The following is a 16,352-nucleotide window of genomic DNA, read 5'->3' on the forward strand; positions in this document are numbered from 1 at the left end:
TCTTTTCTGTCTAAATAAAAAGAAAGGTTTTAATTTTAACATAGTCAAATTATATATAACAGAACAGTTATCAAGCAAGAACTACAGTTATAATATTTTGTTCATTAACATTTAGTAAGATTCAAGAAAATATCATCTATCCTATCTTTGTGAGACTAAAGTATTATATGTAGCTCATCTTTTATCATAACTAAGGAAAACTATAATTATAACTATCTGTCTTCAACTCCATCAAAGACCACAGAAGGATAATATATAAACACTAGGATTGACAGAGACATCTCTCTACCTGGGCAGTCACCCGGAGTTCCTCTGTAACGTTGGGGCATCCATCTTCAGCCAGTAGGCCACAGTGTGCCTGGAAGACTTCTCAGCAAAGCAGGAAATTTCAAATGTCCATCTGCATTGGCAGCCTGTCAGTCAATTTTCTGTGTACTGCAGAAAGTTTGGCAGACTCTTCCATGAAGCAGGAACTCTTTAGGACTCTCCAAGTTCAGTAGTCACATTTCTGTGGATCCTGCATATATATATTATATAGCAATAGTCAAACGGTCTGGGCAAGAGCATTTCTTGCCCAAATGGCTAATCTTGACATGTTGAAAGCAAACTCCATAACAAGTTTCTTCAATGCCCATCTTCCTCTCAGATGTAATTGGTGCTGTCAGGAGCAGACATTTCTCATTGTCAAGAAAAACCCTAAACCATTTTAAGTGCCATTTTCTGAAGGTCTTTGAAAGGTTTGAAGACTTTCTATCTATCTCATATATATCTCTGTATATCTAGAAAACCTAGCTTACCTAACTATAAATTCTGACTATTATAACTATCTATAGTCTGTATTTAATTATGCATTACATTTTAAAAGATCAGTATAAGCACAATACTTAATCAAGAGGAGAAATATACATATCACAAAATTGACCTTGAATTTGTATCAATAAATGAAAATCCATCCCAAGACAAAGTATTCTTTTCTATATCATATTACCTTTTTTCTCTTTAGAAAGAGATTGACTGTGATCATTATCATTTATAAACAACCCTGTATAAATGAAAACAAACATTTAAATAATATTTGGGAATTTGGGTGTTGGTCATTCCAAACTGCTTCCTGCTGCATGGGGACACTGTCCATACCATGGGGATCATGACAAAATACAAAAACCTGGCCAACTACTTGTTTTTTGTAGTCTGTAAGGCTGCATCATCTCAGCTGTTTTAGATGCTGAATCACCTGGGCCACTGCTTCTGGGGGGCCTTGGTTCATCAAACCACAGAAGCCTGGAAGGAATCTACAGCTTTCCATTTTCTATGGAAACATAAACAAAAACTCTTTTTTCCAAGTAACCTGTCCTTATATTTAAATTTATATGTCAAAGCATTTTCAAAAGATACAAGTTGGATTAATTTAGCAGCAGTTGTTTGTACTTTAGCAATCGAAAAACTGAAAAACACAATAGCATGCAGTATCTAGATTCTCTGTGTATTTTCCATCTTCACGTGGCTTATTTATTTATCTATTATTATTACTCTATTTCTTTTACTTTTATTTATTTCTCTGAGACAGGGTTTCTCTGGAAATGTGCCTGCCTTTGCCTCTGGAGCAAATCCTATTGGCGTGTGCCACCACAGCCGGCTTCTCTATTTCCTTTACCACTATGCCATTTCTTTTTCTCTCTCAAGCCTAAGTATATTTTTAAACACACTGTAAACCTTTAGAGGTTTTTCTTCATCTGAATCTGACTTTACTATAAATCTCTCTTTTTTTTTCAAGACAGGGTTTCTCTGTATTGTTTTAGAGCCTGTCCTGGAACTCGCTCGGTAGACCAGGCTTGGTCTTGAACTCAGAGATCCACTTACTATAAATCTTTATGTTTTTCTGGCCACGTGTCTTATCTGCTAAAAAACACGGCTGTTTAAACTGCTCTTTCCAAGATGGCGGGCTTAAGTTCACCGCCAGCACTGTCTGTGCAGTCTCTGCTTGTCTCTAGCAAAACAGAGCCCATCTGAAAAAAATCTGCTACCAAGAAGCTGTGCTTCTCTTTGTTCTTTTGTTTTATAAAATCCCATTTAAGCTTTTGTCATTCTACATGGAAATTTATGATTCCACTCCTGACAACCATATGTAACGTGTTGTCTTCCTGTCTGCTGCCTGGTTCCTGTTGCTGCTTTCAGCCCCTAAATAACACACAAGACACTATATTAATTATGAAGCTGTTTGGTTTCTTATCAGCTAGATCTGACTTGATTATTAACCCATAATTATCTATATATCCTTTACAAGAACTTATCTTTGCTAGGATGCACTCCTGCCATGTCCGTTCCTCCTGGGAGTCACACGGCAACCAGCCTCTTCACTACATTTCCCAGAATCCTCCTAGACTCCTAGTCCCGCCTATCTTGCTTCCCTACTGGCCAACAGTGCTTTATTGACATATACATAGACTTGTGTTGATCACCCTTATACTGTTGAATATTTTGAGTGGCACTGTGCCAAGAGTGAAGCAGGTTTCAAGTGCATTAACTAAAGTGGTGACATGCGAAAGAGATACTGGGACAACTCTTGGGAGGTATTACTGTTTTCAGATAATTTTGAAAAAATAAGTTATTGATATTAAAGACATACAGACTTATATTTGTTTAAGTGTAGTGCTGTTCATTTGCCTTAAGGGCATTCAAAGTTGAGAAAGAATTAAACACCAGAGTATTTTGAGGATTCATTGTTTTCCTTGTGAGCCTTGGAGCTCACCATCTCTTGTAAGTTTGGGGTTTTCATCATTAACTCAGATAGCTTTGATTCTTTTTGCATTTTTTCGTATGTTCTCCAGCTATGTGATCATAGTGGCCTGAGGATTATTTTTATCCTGAACAGAGATGAAAACAATTTGGACTTCCTGGATTTCTCATTGGTGTGACATTATGCACTTGCAACACAGCTATCCTAGCAGAGCTAGTGCCCAAGGTTGGTTTCGTCTGATATCTGTTAGAACTGCAGTAACGGGAAGAGACGTAGTTAGCAAAGTGCCAGGTAAGCAGGCGAGGCTCATGTGGAAAATGCCTGAGCAACAGCAGCCAATGTTATGCTTATGTGGCTGTCATGGTGCTCAAGGCAGAGCTAAGCCACAACTAAGCCACTCCTTCCTGCAATCTCCTTCCACTTGCTAACTAGATCTGGGTTACACCGATTCTGTAGTGTAAAACCCTGTTTGCGGAGACCTCTGCATTTCTCCTTTTTCATTTTTAAATTACTTTCTACTTTGCAACTCTCTGCCCCCACAGAGTGAGAGTAGGGGTTTGTTCTTTGCAGTTTCTTTTACCAAAAAACACATGTAAGTGATGCTTCATGTGGTAACACTGAGTACTGACTAGCAGCTAAGGCTGTGGATAAGAAATCAACTTCCATAACAAGATTAGCATAATTTTCTAATTTCAATTATTGAATTTAATGGGTGGAGGCATGAGTTATTTGAAGTCTTTAAGCATATTTGACATAGCAGCCATTAAAACACAAAGAACAAAGTTCACAGCAATACACATGTGCTGCACACATGGTTTGTGTAAAACAACGGAAAAACAAGATCCTACTAAAGAAGTTGGTGGGGGGAGCTCAGAAAAGCAGCAGTAATGCAAATTAGAGCTCATTATATGCATGTGAGTGCAGACTCTCCCGTAGATGTGTTACAAATGCAAGTTAGAAACCTGTCACAATAAATACACAAGTGCCCGTGTATGTACTCCATGATGAACAATTCTACTAGCAAACAGAGCTAGTTGGATTCATGTATTCACAAATGTATTTATACCAACGAGTAGACAGCACTATTCGTTACAGCTAGCAAATGGAAATTGTCACAGTAGAATTCCCAGATACCAATCATTCATAAGTTTAGCAAAGAAGAATGAGAATGAGTAGGCGAAAATGTATATAAATAGGTAAAAAATAAAGCAGAAGGAAGGAAGAGAGGGAAGAAGGAAGAAAGGAAGGAAGGAAGGAAGGGAGGGAAGAAGGAAGGAAGGAAGGAAGGAAGGAAGAGAGGGAAGAAGGAAGGAAGGAAGGAAGGAAGAGAGGGAAGAAGGAAGGAAGAAAGGAAGGAAGGAAGGAAGGAAGAGAGGGAAGAAGGAAGGAAGGAAGGAAGGAAGGAGATTCATCTGCCACCCACCTAATTTTAGTATAAATGGTATAAATCTACTATTTCCTTTGCGGCTAATCAAGGAGCATTAACCTCTCAGATGCTGACACAAACTTGGATTTTGGAAACCAGAGTTAGATGAGTATTGTTTCTGTAGTTTGGAAACCCAGGTGCTCAGTAAAGGCTGAGCCTCTGAAGTTTATACATCACTTGTGTATTTTGTTCGTATAAGAGCATTTCCACCTCAGCTACGTGATCCTGAGAACACAGAACTGAAGACTGGGAATACGCCCACACTCTCAATGCTTTGTTCTCTTCTCCCAGATTTCTAGGGGAGATCAAAGGCTCCTCCATCAAAGTAACTCCATATCTCTCTTGATCTCGTCAGGTTAAAAAATTTATTGCTGTGGGCCTTCAGTGAAGGCTTTTTTCATCCCTAGCAGGGAACAGACTAATCTCCTGAGCCCACAAGAGACAGAGATTCGCCATTGATGATGAGGGACCTGCTTCTATGTCCGGATGAATGGCAGCATCCTAGGAATCCCACCTTGCACTGCCTAAACAGAAATCAACATTCATCATTAATGAGGCCCAGGACCTGTTACAGCAATTTTTTTCTATAATGTCAGAACAAAAACCTGTTTACAACTAATACTTTACTTATGAATGTTTTCTTTTATGTAATTCCGTGCTGTCTGTTGTTTAGATGAAATTTTACAAAATACTCGGTAATTGAAGGGTATAAGTCAATTATGACTCTTTTAAGTCTACTGCTTTCTTACCAAAGGGGGCAACAGGACATGGTGACTGGATCTTGTAACTTTTCATCTTAAATATAGAGTACACACAAGATTTCCTAGTTTTTCAAAAAAAAATTACCATTTTTTGTGAGATGTGTACGTGTGTGTTTTCAGGATCTATTTCAAATAGGTGTTAATAAAATATGGACATCTTGTTCTCTCAAGGCTTATTCCATTTCCCCGATGCTTTAGGATTTATTGGGGATCTTGTATTAAATATATACATAATGTTGATTACTACTTAACTCATGTTTGTGTCCTTCCTCAGCTTCGACTGCAGAATGGCATCCCTCTATTGCATCTACAGACTATTTAATGTGTTGTTTTTCTCTACAGACTATTTAATGTGTTGTTTTCTAAATGCTGCCTCTTCATCCTGAGGCAGGGATTTCCGGCATGTGCCAGATTTTCTCATCCTGTATTCTTATGATACAGTGATAAGACAAGCAGGTATCACAGGAAAGGAAATGTTGGCTGATACTTTTAATTCTCTTGTCATGCACAACAGACTCTAGTCCATTATGAGCGTACTCCATCACCAAAGCCACGTTCCCAAGGTCCCCAAGCAGTGATCCAAAGATCTCTTGGTTCCACACACACCCCTTGCCAATGAATTCAGAGTGAGTGCAGAGTCCCATAAACATGTGTCCTCCTCTCTAGCATTGGCTGCTTTAGTGAACTAATAGCAGCAATTGTAATTGGTCTTTATTTTATTTGATGAGGAAAACAATCTAAGTCTTTACCTAAAAATTCCTGGGCATCTCCAGTGATCAGTTCTGAGTGCCACAGGGCCATGTAACCGCTGTTCATCAAACCAGGGAAATCTCAATGCTTATTAGCTGGTGGAATACTTCATAGTAGAACATATTAGGATATAGTCTCATTGTCACAGATCCACATGTGGATTCACACTACTCCATAGAACACTGGGTTGTTTTGAGTCGTGTGTTAATATTTTTAAGATCCTTGTTGCACGTTATGCCAAAACACCACTTACTTTACTTTTTCATTCAAATTGTGAATAACCAAATGCCTAATACATTTCTTTAGAATATATCCAACTATAATGGTTCACAAAGGTGACCTGATGACATAATGCCAGTACATTATTTTTAATATTTAAATACTCCCAATAAGGAAGAAATAGTAGTCAAAGATAAAGCCAAAAGAAGTTGAATGTTCAAATTTTACTTCCTTTGGTTTCTGATTCTGTTCCATCCATGTGGAGGGTTCCCTCAAAGCTTGTGAGCAGGGCTCTTAATGCATGTATAAGGGACCTCTCCTTCTTGGCAAAGTGAGGAACATATATTCTGTCTGGTAATTATTTTTCTGGGTTCCTGTCCTATTTCTTTTCCCGTTGTTGTGATAAAATTCCCCTATAAAGTCTACTGAAAGGAGAAATGGTTTACTTGATTCTCAGTTCCAGGTCACAGTCCATGACTGCAGAGGAGTCAAGGAAGCACAGTCAGGAAGAGGGTTATGGAGTAACACATACCTGTACTGAACCAGCTTTTTCCTTCTTAGGTATCCAAGCGCCCTTCGCCTGGGTAATGGTGCTGTGCACAGTGGTCCTCTCACATCTGCAAACATCGTCCCTTGGAGATCTCAGAGGTCTTTCTCCTGGGTGATTCCAAATTCTATCAAGGAGACAGTTGACACTAATCTTCATATTCCTTTCTCACATCTTCCAACAATTAAGTGCTTTTCAGCTTTTCGGGGTCAGAGTAAATGTTTTCTTAACCTGCTTGGTTTTCGAAAGCAGAGTGATGGGTCTCTAGAAGGAACCACTGCTGCTCTCTCACACCGTGGACTGAACCTTGGATCAGGGTCAGACACTAGCCTTTGTTTCTCCAATTGCTTCCATTTGTTCTACTCCCTGTAAGACAGACACTGTTTGTTACACCTGAACAGCAAATCTTTCTAAAATTTCTAACAGTTTTATAATTTCTTTCTTAGGAAAGCTCATAAAATGAGAGATAGAAAAGCACTTCTACATTTACCAAAAGCCTCTCATACTTATGTTCTATTTATCTTCACCTCCTAACCCTTGATAACGCTTCCCAGGTATTTTGTCACTAAGCCAACATTTAGTCCAGGCCCAGCGGGGCTTCAATCACTGTCCTCCTTGAGTTTCCAGTAGTTTCTTCGAAGTGATTCATTGCTTGTTAGTCACAATTCTGAAAAAGTCTTGAGTGTGTCCTTTAACAGCAGTGATGATCTACCAATCTGGATTTCTACAAAACAAAACAAACAAAACAAAACAAAAACCATCCATCTTGACATGGAACGTGTGCCCATTTCTTAAGTGTAGATATCTCCACCATGACAGATTTAAAGCTTCTACTGAGGTTTAAGCAAATGCATGATAGGCAAGTGAAGAGGCCTCCATGAGCCGTGTAGAGCACACCAGCAGAGTAAGTGACCCACAATGCCAGCTTCCCCATCTGCAATGATGAGCCACATGGAGCAGACTCTAACAGTGTTTTGAGACTTTATCACTGATTACTAGTCTTTTCAGCAAAATTCCAGTTTCTGAAATCTTTTACAATGATCTGAATACTTGAGGCAATTTCCCTGTTGCTCTCTTTATGACCTCCACAAGCCTGTATGTCAATTTCTGCGCATGCTACGAGTCTTCAGGAGAAATCTGTTCTTAGATTTTTGTCTTCCAGTTTTATGTATGGAATTTTTGAGTATTAGCCCACTTTTCCAACATGGGAACAAAAAAGAGATGGTGATGATAATGATGAAGATGATGATGAGACAGTGTTTTAAGAACAGAACAGGAGCATAATAGAGCTTCAAAAGAGCCAGCTTCTATGATTAGACTTTTGTTTTGTTTTGTTTTTAGAGACAGGGTTTCTCTGTGGCTTTGGAGGCTGTCCTGGAACTCACTCTGTAGACCAGGTTGGTCTCAAACTCACAGAGATCCACCTGCCTCTGCCTCTTGAATGAGATTAAAGGTGTGTGCCACCAACACCCGGCTTTACTTTTTTTAAACAATAATTTTTCTGCACTCTTAACTTATAATGGCCACTAAATTCCTTCCGTTAAGTGACAGCAGCTTGTGATAACCAGTCTCTTTTTAAAGCATAATTCCCAAATGCTTGTGTATGTGTGTGTGTATTTGTGGCCTCCAGTAAGTCAAATACACTTCAGTGGATAGTCGCAGCACAAATTAGATGTGATGGGCTCATTAGAAAAGAAAAGAGGAAATGAAGTTGAGGATGGGCACAGAGGAGGAGGTAGGTCTGGGAAGAGTTATGGGCGGTTAATATGATTAAACTCGCCAATTAGGCTTCCATGGCTGGCCAGGAAGTGCCAGGTCTGTCCTTCTGTCTTTCTCAGATAGCTGGAAGCTCCTAGGTACCTGGGAACTGCTTGGCTAGGTTTTTTCAGTTGCCCTTGGGCCAGTGAGCCTTATAGGTCCTCTAAAGACTCCAACTGACTTACTCCCTTTGATTTATTGAAAAGGCTTGTTTTTGATATTTCTTGAAAGATAAGCTTGCAGACAGAGAATACTCACCCCACAGACTCCATTGAGAGCCTCTTTGCCCTGTTACTCTGCCTTACTCTCTATGGATTGCAGAGCAAGTTGTTAATACAAGCAGTTTACGACATTTGATTGGTGGTATTTATCTCTTATCCAGGAAACCTGTCCAGCTTGATGAGCTAAAACTTCCTGTTTATACAATATCATCTCAAAATTGATAAGGCAGGCTGAACTTTTAATCAAAGCGTACGTGCTTTCCCCCTATAGTGGCTTTTTTTTGTTAGTTTGTTTACCTATATAGGCCATGGCCTTAGTTTGGTTTTCAATGTGTAATTTCCACAGCATATTTCAAAAAAAGTCATCAGAATTCTTACACAGGCAATTGACTTTTTCTATTTTGATATAAAGTGACTTTTCCATTAACACCCACACACTGACGTATTTCTTTTCTCTGTAATATTTTAACTATTTCTTTGATCCTCACCATCAAAAGGATATAGAGGCTAATGCCATAGGGGGTTTCACTGTTTCTTTTCTCAACAGCTACCGGTTCTGATTCTCTCCATGCAGTAGGCCACATGAGGTAAAGCTGGTGACCCTTTCTTGGCAAGCTTTAAATACATATAGGGAGAGGATATGTACCTTCCTAAACTTCCCAGTGATAATCATGTGTCTGTCACATGATTTTTTAAGGGAATGGAATCTACTGACCTAGTTGTGTTTTTGATTGAAATGTGACTTAACAGTTTTAGCTTAGAGCTGGCCTCCTTCTTCTCTAAAGCTGACAAAGTCAAATCTGTTGGGAGATTTTTAGAAATGCATCTCATGCATCCTGCTTTCACTAAATCTGCATTCTCCACATAGTTGTGGTAGGCCATGTTTTCAGAAACACTAACTCACTCTGTACATCTTTACATGTTTGCTTATTCACTAAGTAGTTGTTGATAATTCTCTTAGACATACAAAAGTATAGTAAACAGTTGAAGAAATAGTTGATATTTTATATTAACAAAACACAACATCACAAGCCACCATATCATAAATAATTTATTATAAGGGGAAATGAGTAGAGCAGTCCTTCTGGGATGTTTAGGGGACTTTCCCCAAGCTGGAGAAGCGTCAGCAGATTGAGGGTGACGGGGCAGTGTTTGCAGAGCAGATGTGAAAAGTCGTGAAAGAAGACTGAGTCCATCAGAGCCGGGGTGAAGAAAGGAGAAAGGACAGCTGCTGAGCATCCCAGATGCGCTTCTGTGGAGCAGGTTGTCTTTAGTCACGCAGTTACGGAAACAAAAATCCTGGGGAAGAGGGACTTCTTTTCTTCTGGCTCCCTGTGTCCGTTCTCCAGGACAAGCTAGTCGTAGTCGTCATCTTCTGATTGTCCTCCGTGTTCACGCATCTCACACGCAGTTTCCTGAAAGCCCTTTGTGCGCTTCATTACGGATGTATGCCGCTGCGGACCAGTGGGGTCATAAACGCATTGTGATGGGAGATGGACAGCTGGCTATCAGAGATCCTTGCTCCTTTTCAGACTCTCAGTCCCGTATTCTTTGCCCCGCCCCCTAATATAACTATTAGAAATATGCATTCCTGATCAGTAAATCTTCACTCTGTCTCACCCCTCATTTCTCGGTTGGATGCACACACTACGGGTGACTAAGGGACTTCTGGGTGATACAGCATGCTTTCTGTCACGCTGCGTTCCTGAAGGATTTCAGTAAGCAGATACCCTCCCCACTGTCTTCTTCTCCTTAAAACAAAATTAGAATTATGAATAAATAGTTAAAGTGATTGAAATATCATAGTTAACTACTAACAAAAAAGAAACTTATACCGTCCCAGATTAGAAGAAATAAATACCGTTGGGAGAGTGGACATAGGGCAGGGTTTCAGCTAAAGGATGACATGTGTTGCCCTCGCTGGTGAGTATGCAAGGCTTCTCTAGTTTTAGGTGGGGCAGCTCTTATTAGAAAGCATGCAGGAGATGCACCTGCTGGTTTTCAGCCTCAGAACAGAATCCACACTTGGGCTTACGATTGCAACTCCACTTGCCATTTCTGCATATTGGTTCAAAGGAAATCCCTGACTTCAATGGAATTACGTTGATCAATAATTTATGCGTTTGTAGCTCACATGATCCATGACTTAAGAGTTCTAATCTTTATTAGGAAGCAAGCTATCACATTTTATCCTGGGGCCAGTTAGAAGGTTCAATGAGTTCAGGTACTTGTCACCAAGCCTTGGTGACCCAAGTTTTATCACTGAGACCCTAAGTGTAGAAGGAGAGAACCGACCCTGCAAGTTGTCCTCTGACTTCCATAGGTTTACTGTGGCACATGTTCCCAAACACGTACGAATCTGTCGCACACATGTACATGCATGCGCATGTGTGCGTGCATACACACACACACACACACACACACTCACACTAAATATCATAAAAGTTTAGGTGAAATGAGCATCTAAGTTATTGGTTAATGTGGCTGGTCCTGGAGATTCAACCCATGGCTTCAAGCACGCTAGCTGAGACCTCTATCAACTGAACATCTCAGTCTTAGACATTGTCACTAAAGTGACTTCTACAGTTTGACTTCATAGGTCATCAAATTGAACAGAAGTGCCTGTACTGAAAAATCAGTATCACTAAGTAACCATTTTTTTCCTTAGGTGTTTTTATCGCACATGATCCATGACTTAAGACTTCTAATCTTTATTAGAAAACAAGTTATCAAAGTGTCTTTGGGCCAGTTAGAAGGTTCAGTGAATAAAGACACTCTATGTTTTGCTCTTAAATTGGCCAGCTGATTCAAGAAAAAAATGAAAAGAGGAAGTTTTCCTTTCCTATGTTCAAATCTTTGTGTGTTGTATTGGATTCCAAATTTCTTTTGAAGTTACAACCCAGCGGCAGCAGGAGTTTGCTTCTCATGGATCAAAGAAATGATGAGTTGAGGTCTTAAGGGATGGGGATGGGGAGACAGCACTCTGGTGTGGCCGTTTCCATCTTTGCTGGGGAGGAGCCAGCTGCCCTGGGAAACGGTGGGCTGGCATAGAGACAAGTATCTGAGAGTCTTATGAGCACGGAAGCTAAGCTGGGATTTTAAGAGCTGATTCGAGAGTCTCAGCTGGGAACCTAAAGGATTGTCACAATGCAAAAGAGCATTCTGGAAGTACGTTTTGGCTCAGGATTGAGGAACATATGGTTTGTGGCAGTACGAATGCCTTCTGCATTCCACAGGAGCAAGCATCCTTTCACTAAGCTACAACCCTGGCTGGACCAGAACAGGTTCTTACTGAATCTAAGGAAATAACACACCACCATGATCTAGCAATATTTAACAATAGCTCAAGTTTTTGAAAAGATGTTTCTTCACCTAATAAGGAAAAATTTAAATATTTAATTTAGCTTAAATAAGTATTTTCTTTTTGTCTTCTATTGAAAATAGATTTTCCTCCTCACGTAAAATATCGTGATTGAATTTCTCCTCCCTCTACTCCTCCCAGTTTTTTTCCTACCTTCCCTCCCATCCCCATCAACGCTCTGTTGTCTCTCACAAACAGGCTTCTAAGGGCTGCTAATAAATTAAAATATGATACTGTGAAACAAAAACAAACACAGCAGAATTGGACAAAACAAGCAAGTAGAAGGAAAAGAGCCTAAGAGAAGGCACAAAAAACGGGGACCTACTAATTCACAAGGAAAAGAGCCTAAGAGAAGGCACAAAAAACGGGGACCTACTAATTCACTTGCTAGGGAATTCCATAAAAATAGTGAGCCAGAAGCCTTAATGTACATGCAGAGGGCTTGGTACAGACCCGTGCAGTTCTATATGCTCTGCCTCAGTCTCTGTGAGTCCATATATCTTTGACCATGTTGCCCTAGAGGATTGTGTCCTCTGTCCCCTCTGGCTCTTATACTCTCTGTGCCTCCTCTTCTGTGGGATTCCCTGATCCTTGAGGGGAGGGATTTGATGGAGACATCCCTCTTAGGGTTGAATGTCCCAAAGTTTCTAACTCTCTGCATGTCTGTTTGCAGGTCTTTATATTTGTTCCCTCCCACTGCAGGAGGGAGCTTTTCTGATGATAGCTGGGCAAGGCACTGGTCTACGAATATAGCAGAATGCCATTAGATGTTATTTTGCCAATACATTTGTTTGTTTGCTTGCTCATTTGTTTTTAAAGCAGCAATATTTTTTTCTAGGTCCCTAGACTATCTAGTCTCAGGTTCTTGGCAACCCAAGTAGTATTGGATATGGGGTCCATCTCATGGAGTTGGTGTTAAGTCAAATTAAATCAGATATTGTTTCATTATTCCCACAAGTATTTGCCATCATTGTCCTAGTATATCTTGCATGGAGACAGCATTGTAAATCAAAGTGAATTTATGTTTCTTTTTTGGTAGCATGCAAAGTACCTTCCTATACCAAAACTGCTAGAACAAAGAGGTGAAGGCTCTACTTAGGCATCAGCTCAATTTCTCCATGTTCAGTGAGTTGTGCAGGAGAATTTAGCAATGTGGCCTTGCTGTAAATTTATGCAGAGCAGCCTATATTCTTGGTGACAGTCCATATTGTTTGAAGATTCCAAATGGGACACATTTGGCCAACATTTCAATTAGTTATAACTCTATCCTGGTACAGGAAGCTTCATTTAGTGACAAGAGATGGCAAGTTGGGGCTCCACGCCTCCCATTATTTGGCAATTTCATTGATATCATTTTCATATATGTTTAAAGAAGTTTCTACTGTGTTTGGTATCCATACTGCCCCTCAAATGTCCCTTATTTTTTGCTGTCTCTCCCTGTATGTTCTCCCTAACCTCTTCTTCCCCTTCCCTTCCCCATTTGACCCTCTTGTGTTCAACTCCCCACCCCTCCACCGTTTCCCCTTCCTAGGGAGATCTATCTCCCCACTCCCTGTCCCTTGCTGTATGCCTAACTTGTGTGATTCCGTGGGTTATAGACTGGTTATCATTGACTTAAACAACTAATATTCCACTTACTAATGAATATATACCAAATTTGTCTTTCTGGGTCTGGATTACCTCATCCCAGATGCTTATTTTTTCTAGTTACATCTATTTAAGTGTGAATTTCATTATTGCATTATTTTTTTAATGACTGAAGCAATACTCTGTTTGGTACCACATTTTCTTTATCCATTCTTGTGTTGATGGAGATCTGAATTGTTTCTAATTTCTGCCTAATATGAAAAGAGCAGCAATGAACATGGTTGATCAAATGCCTTTGTGGCAGGATGACATGTCCTTTGGTAAATGCCCAAGAGTGGTATAGTTGGATCTTGAAGTAGATCAAGTCCCATCTTCCTGAGGAACCGCCACACTGATTTCCATAGTGGGTGTACAAGTTTGCACTCATTCTAGCAATAGCTGATTGTTCCCTGGTTCCATATCCTCACCAGCATAAGCTGTCATTTGTTTTTATTGATTGCAGCCATTGTGAAAGGTATAAAATGGAATCTCAGATTTGTTTTGATTTGCATTTCTCTGATGACTTAGGATGTTGAGAATTTCTTTAAGTGTTTCTCGGCCATTTTGAAATTCCTCTTTTGAGAGTTCTCTGTTTAGATCGGCACCCCATTCTTTGATTCCATTATTTGTTTTCTTGATATTTAGCTTTTTGAGTTCTTTATGTGTTTGGATTATTAGTCCTCTATTAGAGGTGTAGTTGGTGAAAGCTTATTCCTATTCTGTAGATTGCTGCTGCTTTGTCCAAATGATGGTGCCCTTTGCTGTAAATGAGTTTTTTTAACAAATTGTTTAAAAAGAGAGCTCCCAACAAATGAAAGCATAAGTTTCTTTATTCCTCTCAGCTCATCAGCTAGGAGTGCGGAAGAAACCAGAGCCCCAGTCATTCTAAACCAACTGACAATGTAGGTGGTCTCTTGCTTAATTAACTGTCCCTTCAAGTTTGATAATTTCATACATGTGGGCAATAAATTATGATTATAATTATCTCTGAACCATTTCTTCTTCTAGACTAGACTTTTTCTTGTGTGTGTGTGTGTGTGTGTGTGTGCGTGCATATAGATGGAGGCCTATACATGCAGTAAGCCCCTGCAGCTGTGTTCATGATTGCAGTGGCCAAGTCATATCCAGAAGACAGAAGGTCACAGTGCTCCTCTGTGGCTTTTATATCTTTGTATCCATCCCCCCATGATATTACCTAAGTCAGTAACATTTTAAACACAAATTTATTCCAAGAAACAGAATCAGAAGAGTTAGGGACATAGCTTACAGTAGCAACAAACAAAACCCAGGATTCAGCTTCTCCCACTACATAATAGGATACAGAAATATCCCTAGTCCATTATCAGTTCTACACCCAGAGGAAAGCTTTGTAACGCGTGTCAAGGCATAGTGTCTGATTTATTTCCGGAGCAATAGCTCAGTCAATTCAGTATCTCTAGGTGTGACAATTTGATCATGTACTGAGTAAAAGCTGATTCAAATGATAGACAAGTGGCCAGACACAATGACATATGATGATCTTTAAAGGGCTTGCCTTGCTAGTGAGTCTGAGCTGTGAATAATGTTTCAAATGATGCTACAAGCTTCTGCAAAATGCATTTTTCTTTTAAGGAGTAATCCATATTTTCAAGGGATATGAGAATTTTGAAAAGTAAAAAGTAAGGTTCCTCGGGCAGCATCAGGTAAACAGGCCGGCTTCTCGGCCTGTGCTCCAGTGCCTGCAGATCGCCTGGGACCTGCACAGAGCTCCCAATCCTGGCAGGAGCCAAGCACCCCAGACTCCAGATCTTCTCTCCCACCAACGAGACCAGGAAAGGAGAGGAGGCTGGGAGTCCAGGGAAGCAGCTATTCCTCGGGTAGCATCAGGTAAACAGGCCTGCTTCCCGGCCTGTGTTCCAGTGCCTGCAGATCGCCTGGGAACTGCACAGAGCTCCCAATCCCGGTGGGAGCCAAGCACCCAGACCCCAGGTCTTCTCTCCCACCAAGAAGACCAGGAAACCAGAGGACCCAGGGAGACCAGGGGAGTAGCTGTTCTGGATCAAGTACAACAGGACCCAGCATAGGGTCCAGGGGACCAGGTAAGAGGATAAGCGCCCCAGATTCCTGTTCTTCTTCTCCACCCACGGGACCAGCATTCGGACAAGGAATAGAAGAACCACCAGATTATTGGACTTGCTAGCACCCACCAAAAGGGAACTCTGGTCCCCAGACCAGTAAGGGGTTCTTTCTGCACCCACTAGAAGAAGAGATGGGAAAGAGACAATACAAAAACACAGTCAGCAACAGAAAAACAAATATGACACCGCCAGATTCTAGAGACTCCACACCAGCAAGATCCCAACATTCCAATGCGAACGAAGCAGAAGAGAACGACCTTAAAAGCACTTTCATGAAAATGATAGAGGCCCTAAAAGAGGATATTGGAAAATCCCTCAAAGAAATGGAAGAAAAAACAAACCAAAAAATGCAAGAAATGGAAGAAAAAACAAACCAAAAAAGGCAGGAAATGGAAGAAGAAATGAAGCAAAAAATGCAAGAAATGGAAGAAAAAACAAAGCAAAAAATGCAAGAATTGGAAGAAGAATCATACCAAAAAAGGCAGGAAATGGAAGAAGAAACAAAGCAAAAAATGCAAGAAATGGTAGAAAAAACAAAGCAAAAAATGAAAAAAAATGGAAGAAGAAACAAACCAAAAAAGGCAGGAAATGGAAGAAGAAACAAAGCACAAAATGCAAGAAATGGAACAAAAAGCAAACCAAAAATTGCAAGAAATGGAAGAAAAAACAAACCAAAAAATTCATAAAAGGCAACAAACGGACGAACAGCTAAACAGAAAATTGCAAGAAGCAATGCAAACACTGCAAGGGTTGAAAACTGAAATAGAGTCATTAAAAAAACACAATCTGAAGAAAGGCAGAAAATAGAAAAGCTGGACAAACAGTCAGG

At 40.2% G+C, this 16,352-nt stretch overlaps 1 protein-coding gene across 5 annotated transcripts in view; it reads left to right on the plus strand.

The window, feature by feature from the left end:
* Nucleotides 1-16,352, plus strand: part of Inpp4b (inositol polyphosphate-4-phosphatase type II B) — a 748,592-nt gene that overhangs the window by 325,037 nt on the left and 407,203 nt on the right. The gene's annotated exons all lie outside the window — the stretch shown is intronic.

The sequence above is a fragment of the Mesocricetus auratus genome, unplaced genomic scaffold (genome assembly GCF_017639785.1).
Source record: "Mesocricetus auratus isolate SY011 unplaced genomic scaffold, BCM_Maur_2.0 Super-Scaffold_100041, whole genome shotgun sequence".
NCBI lineage: Eukaryota > Metazoa > Chordata > Mammalia > Rodentia > Cricetidae > Mesocricetus > Mesocricetus auratus.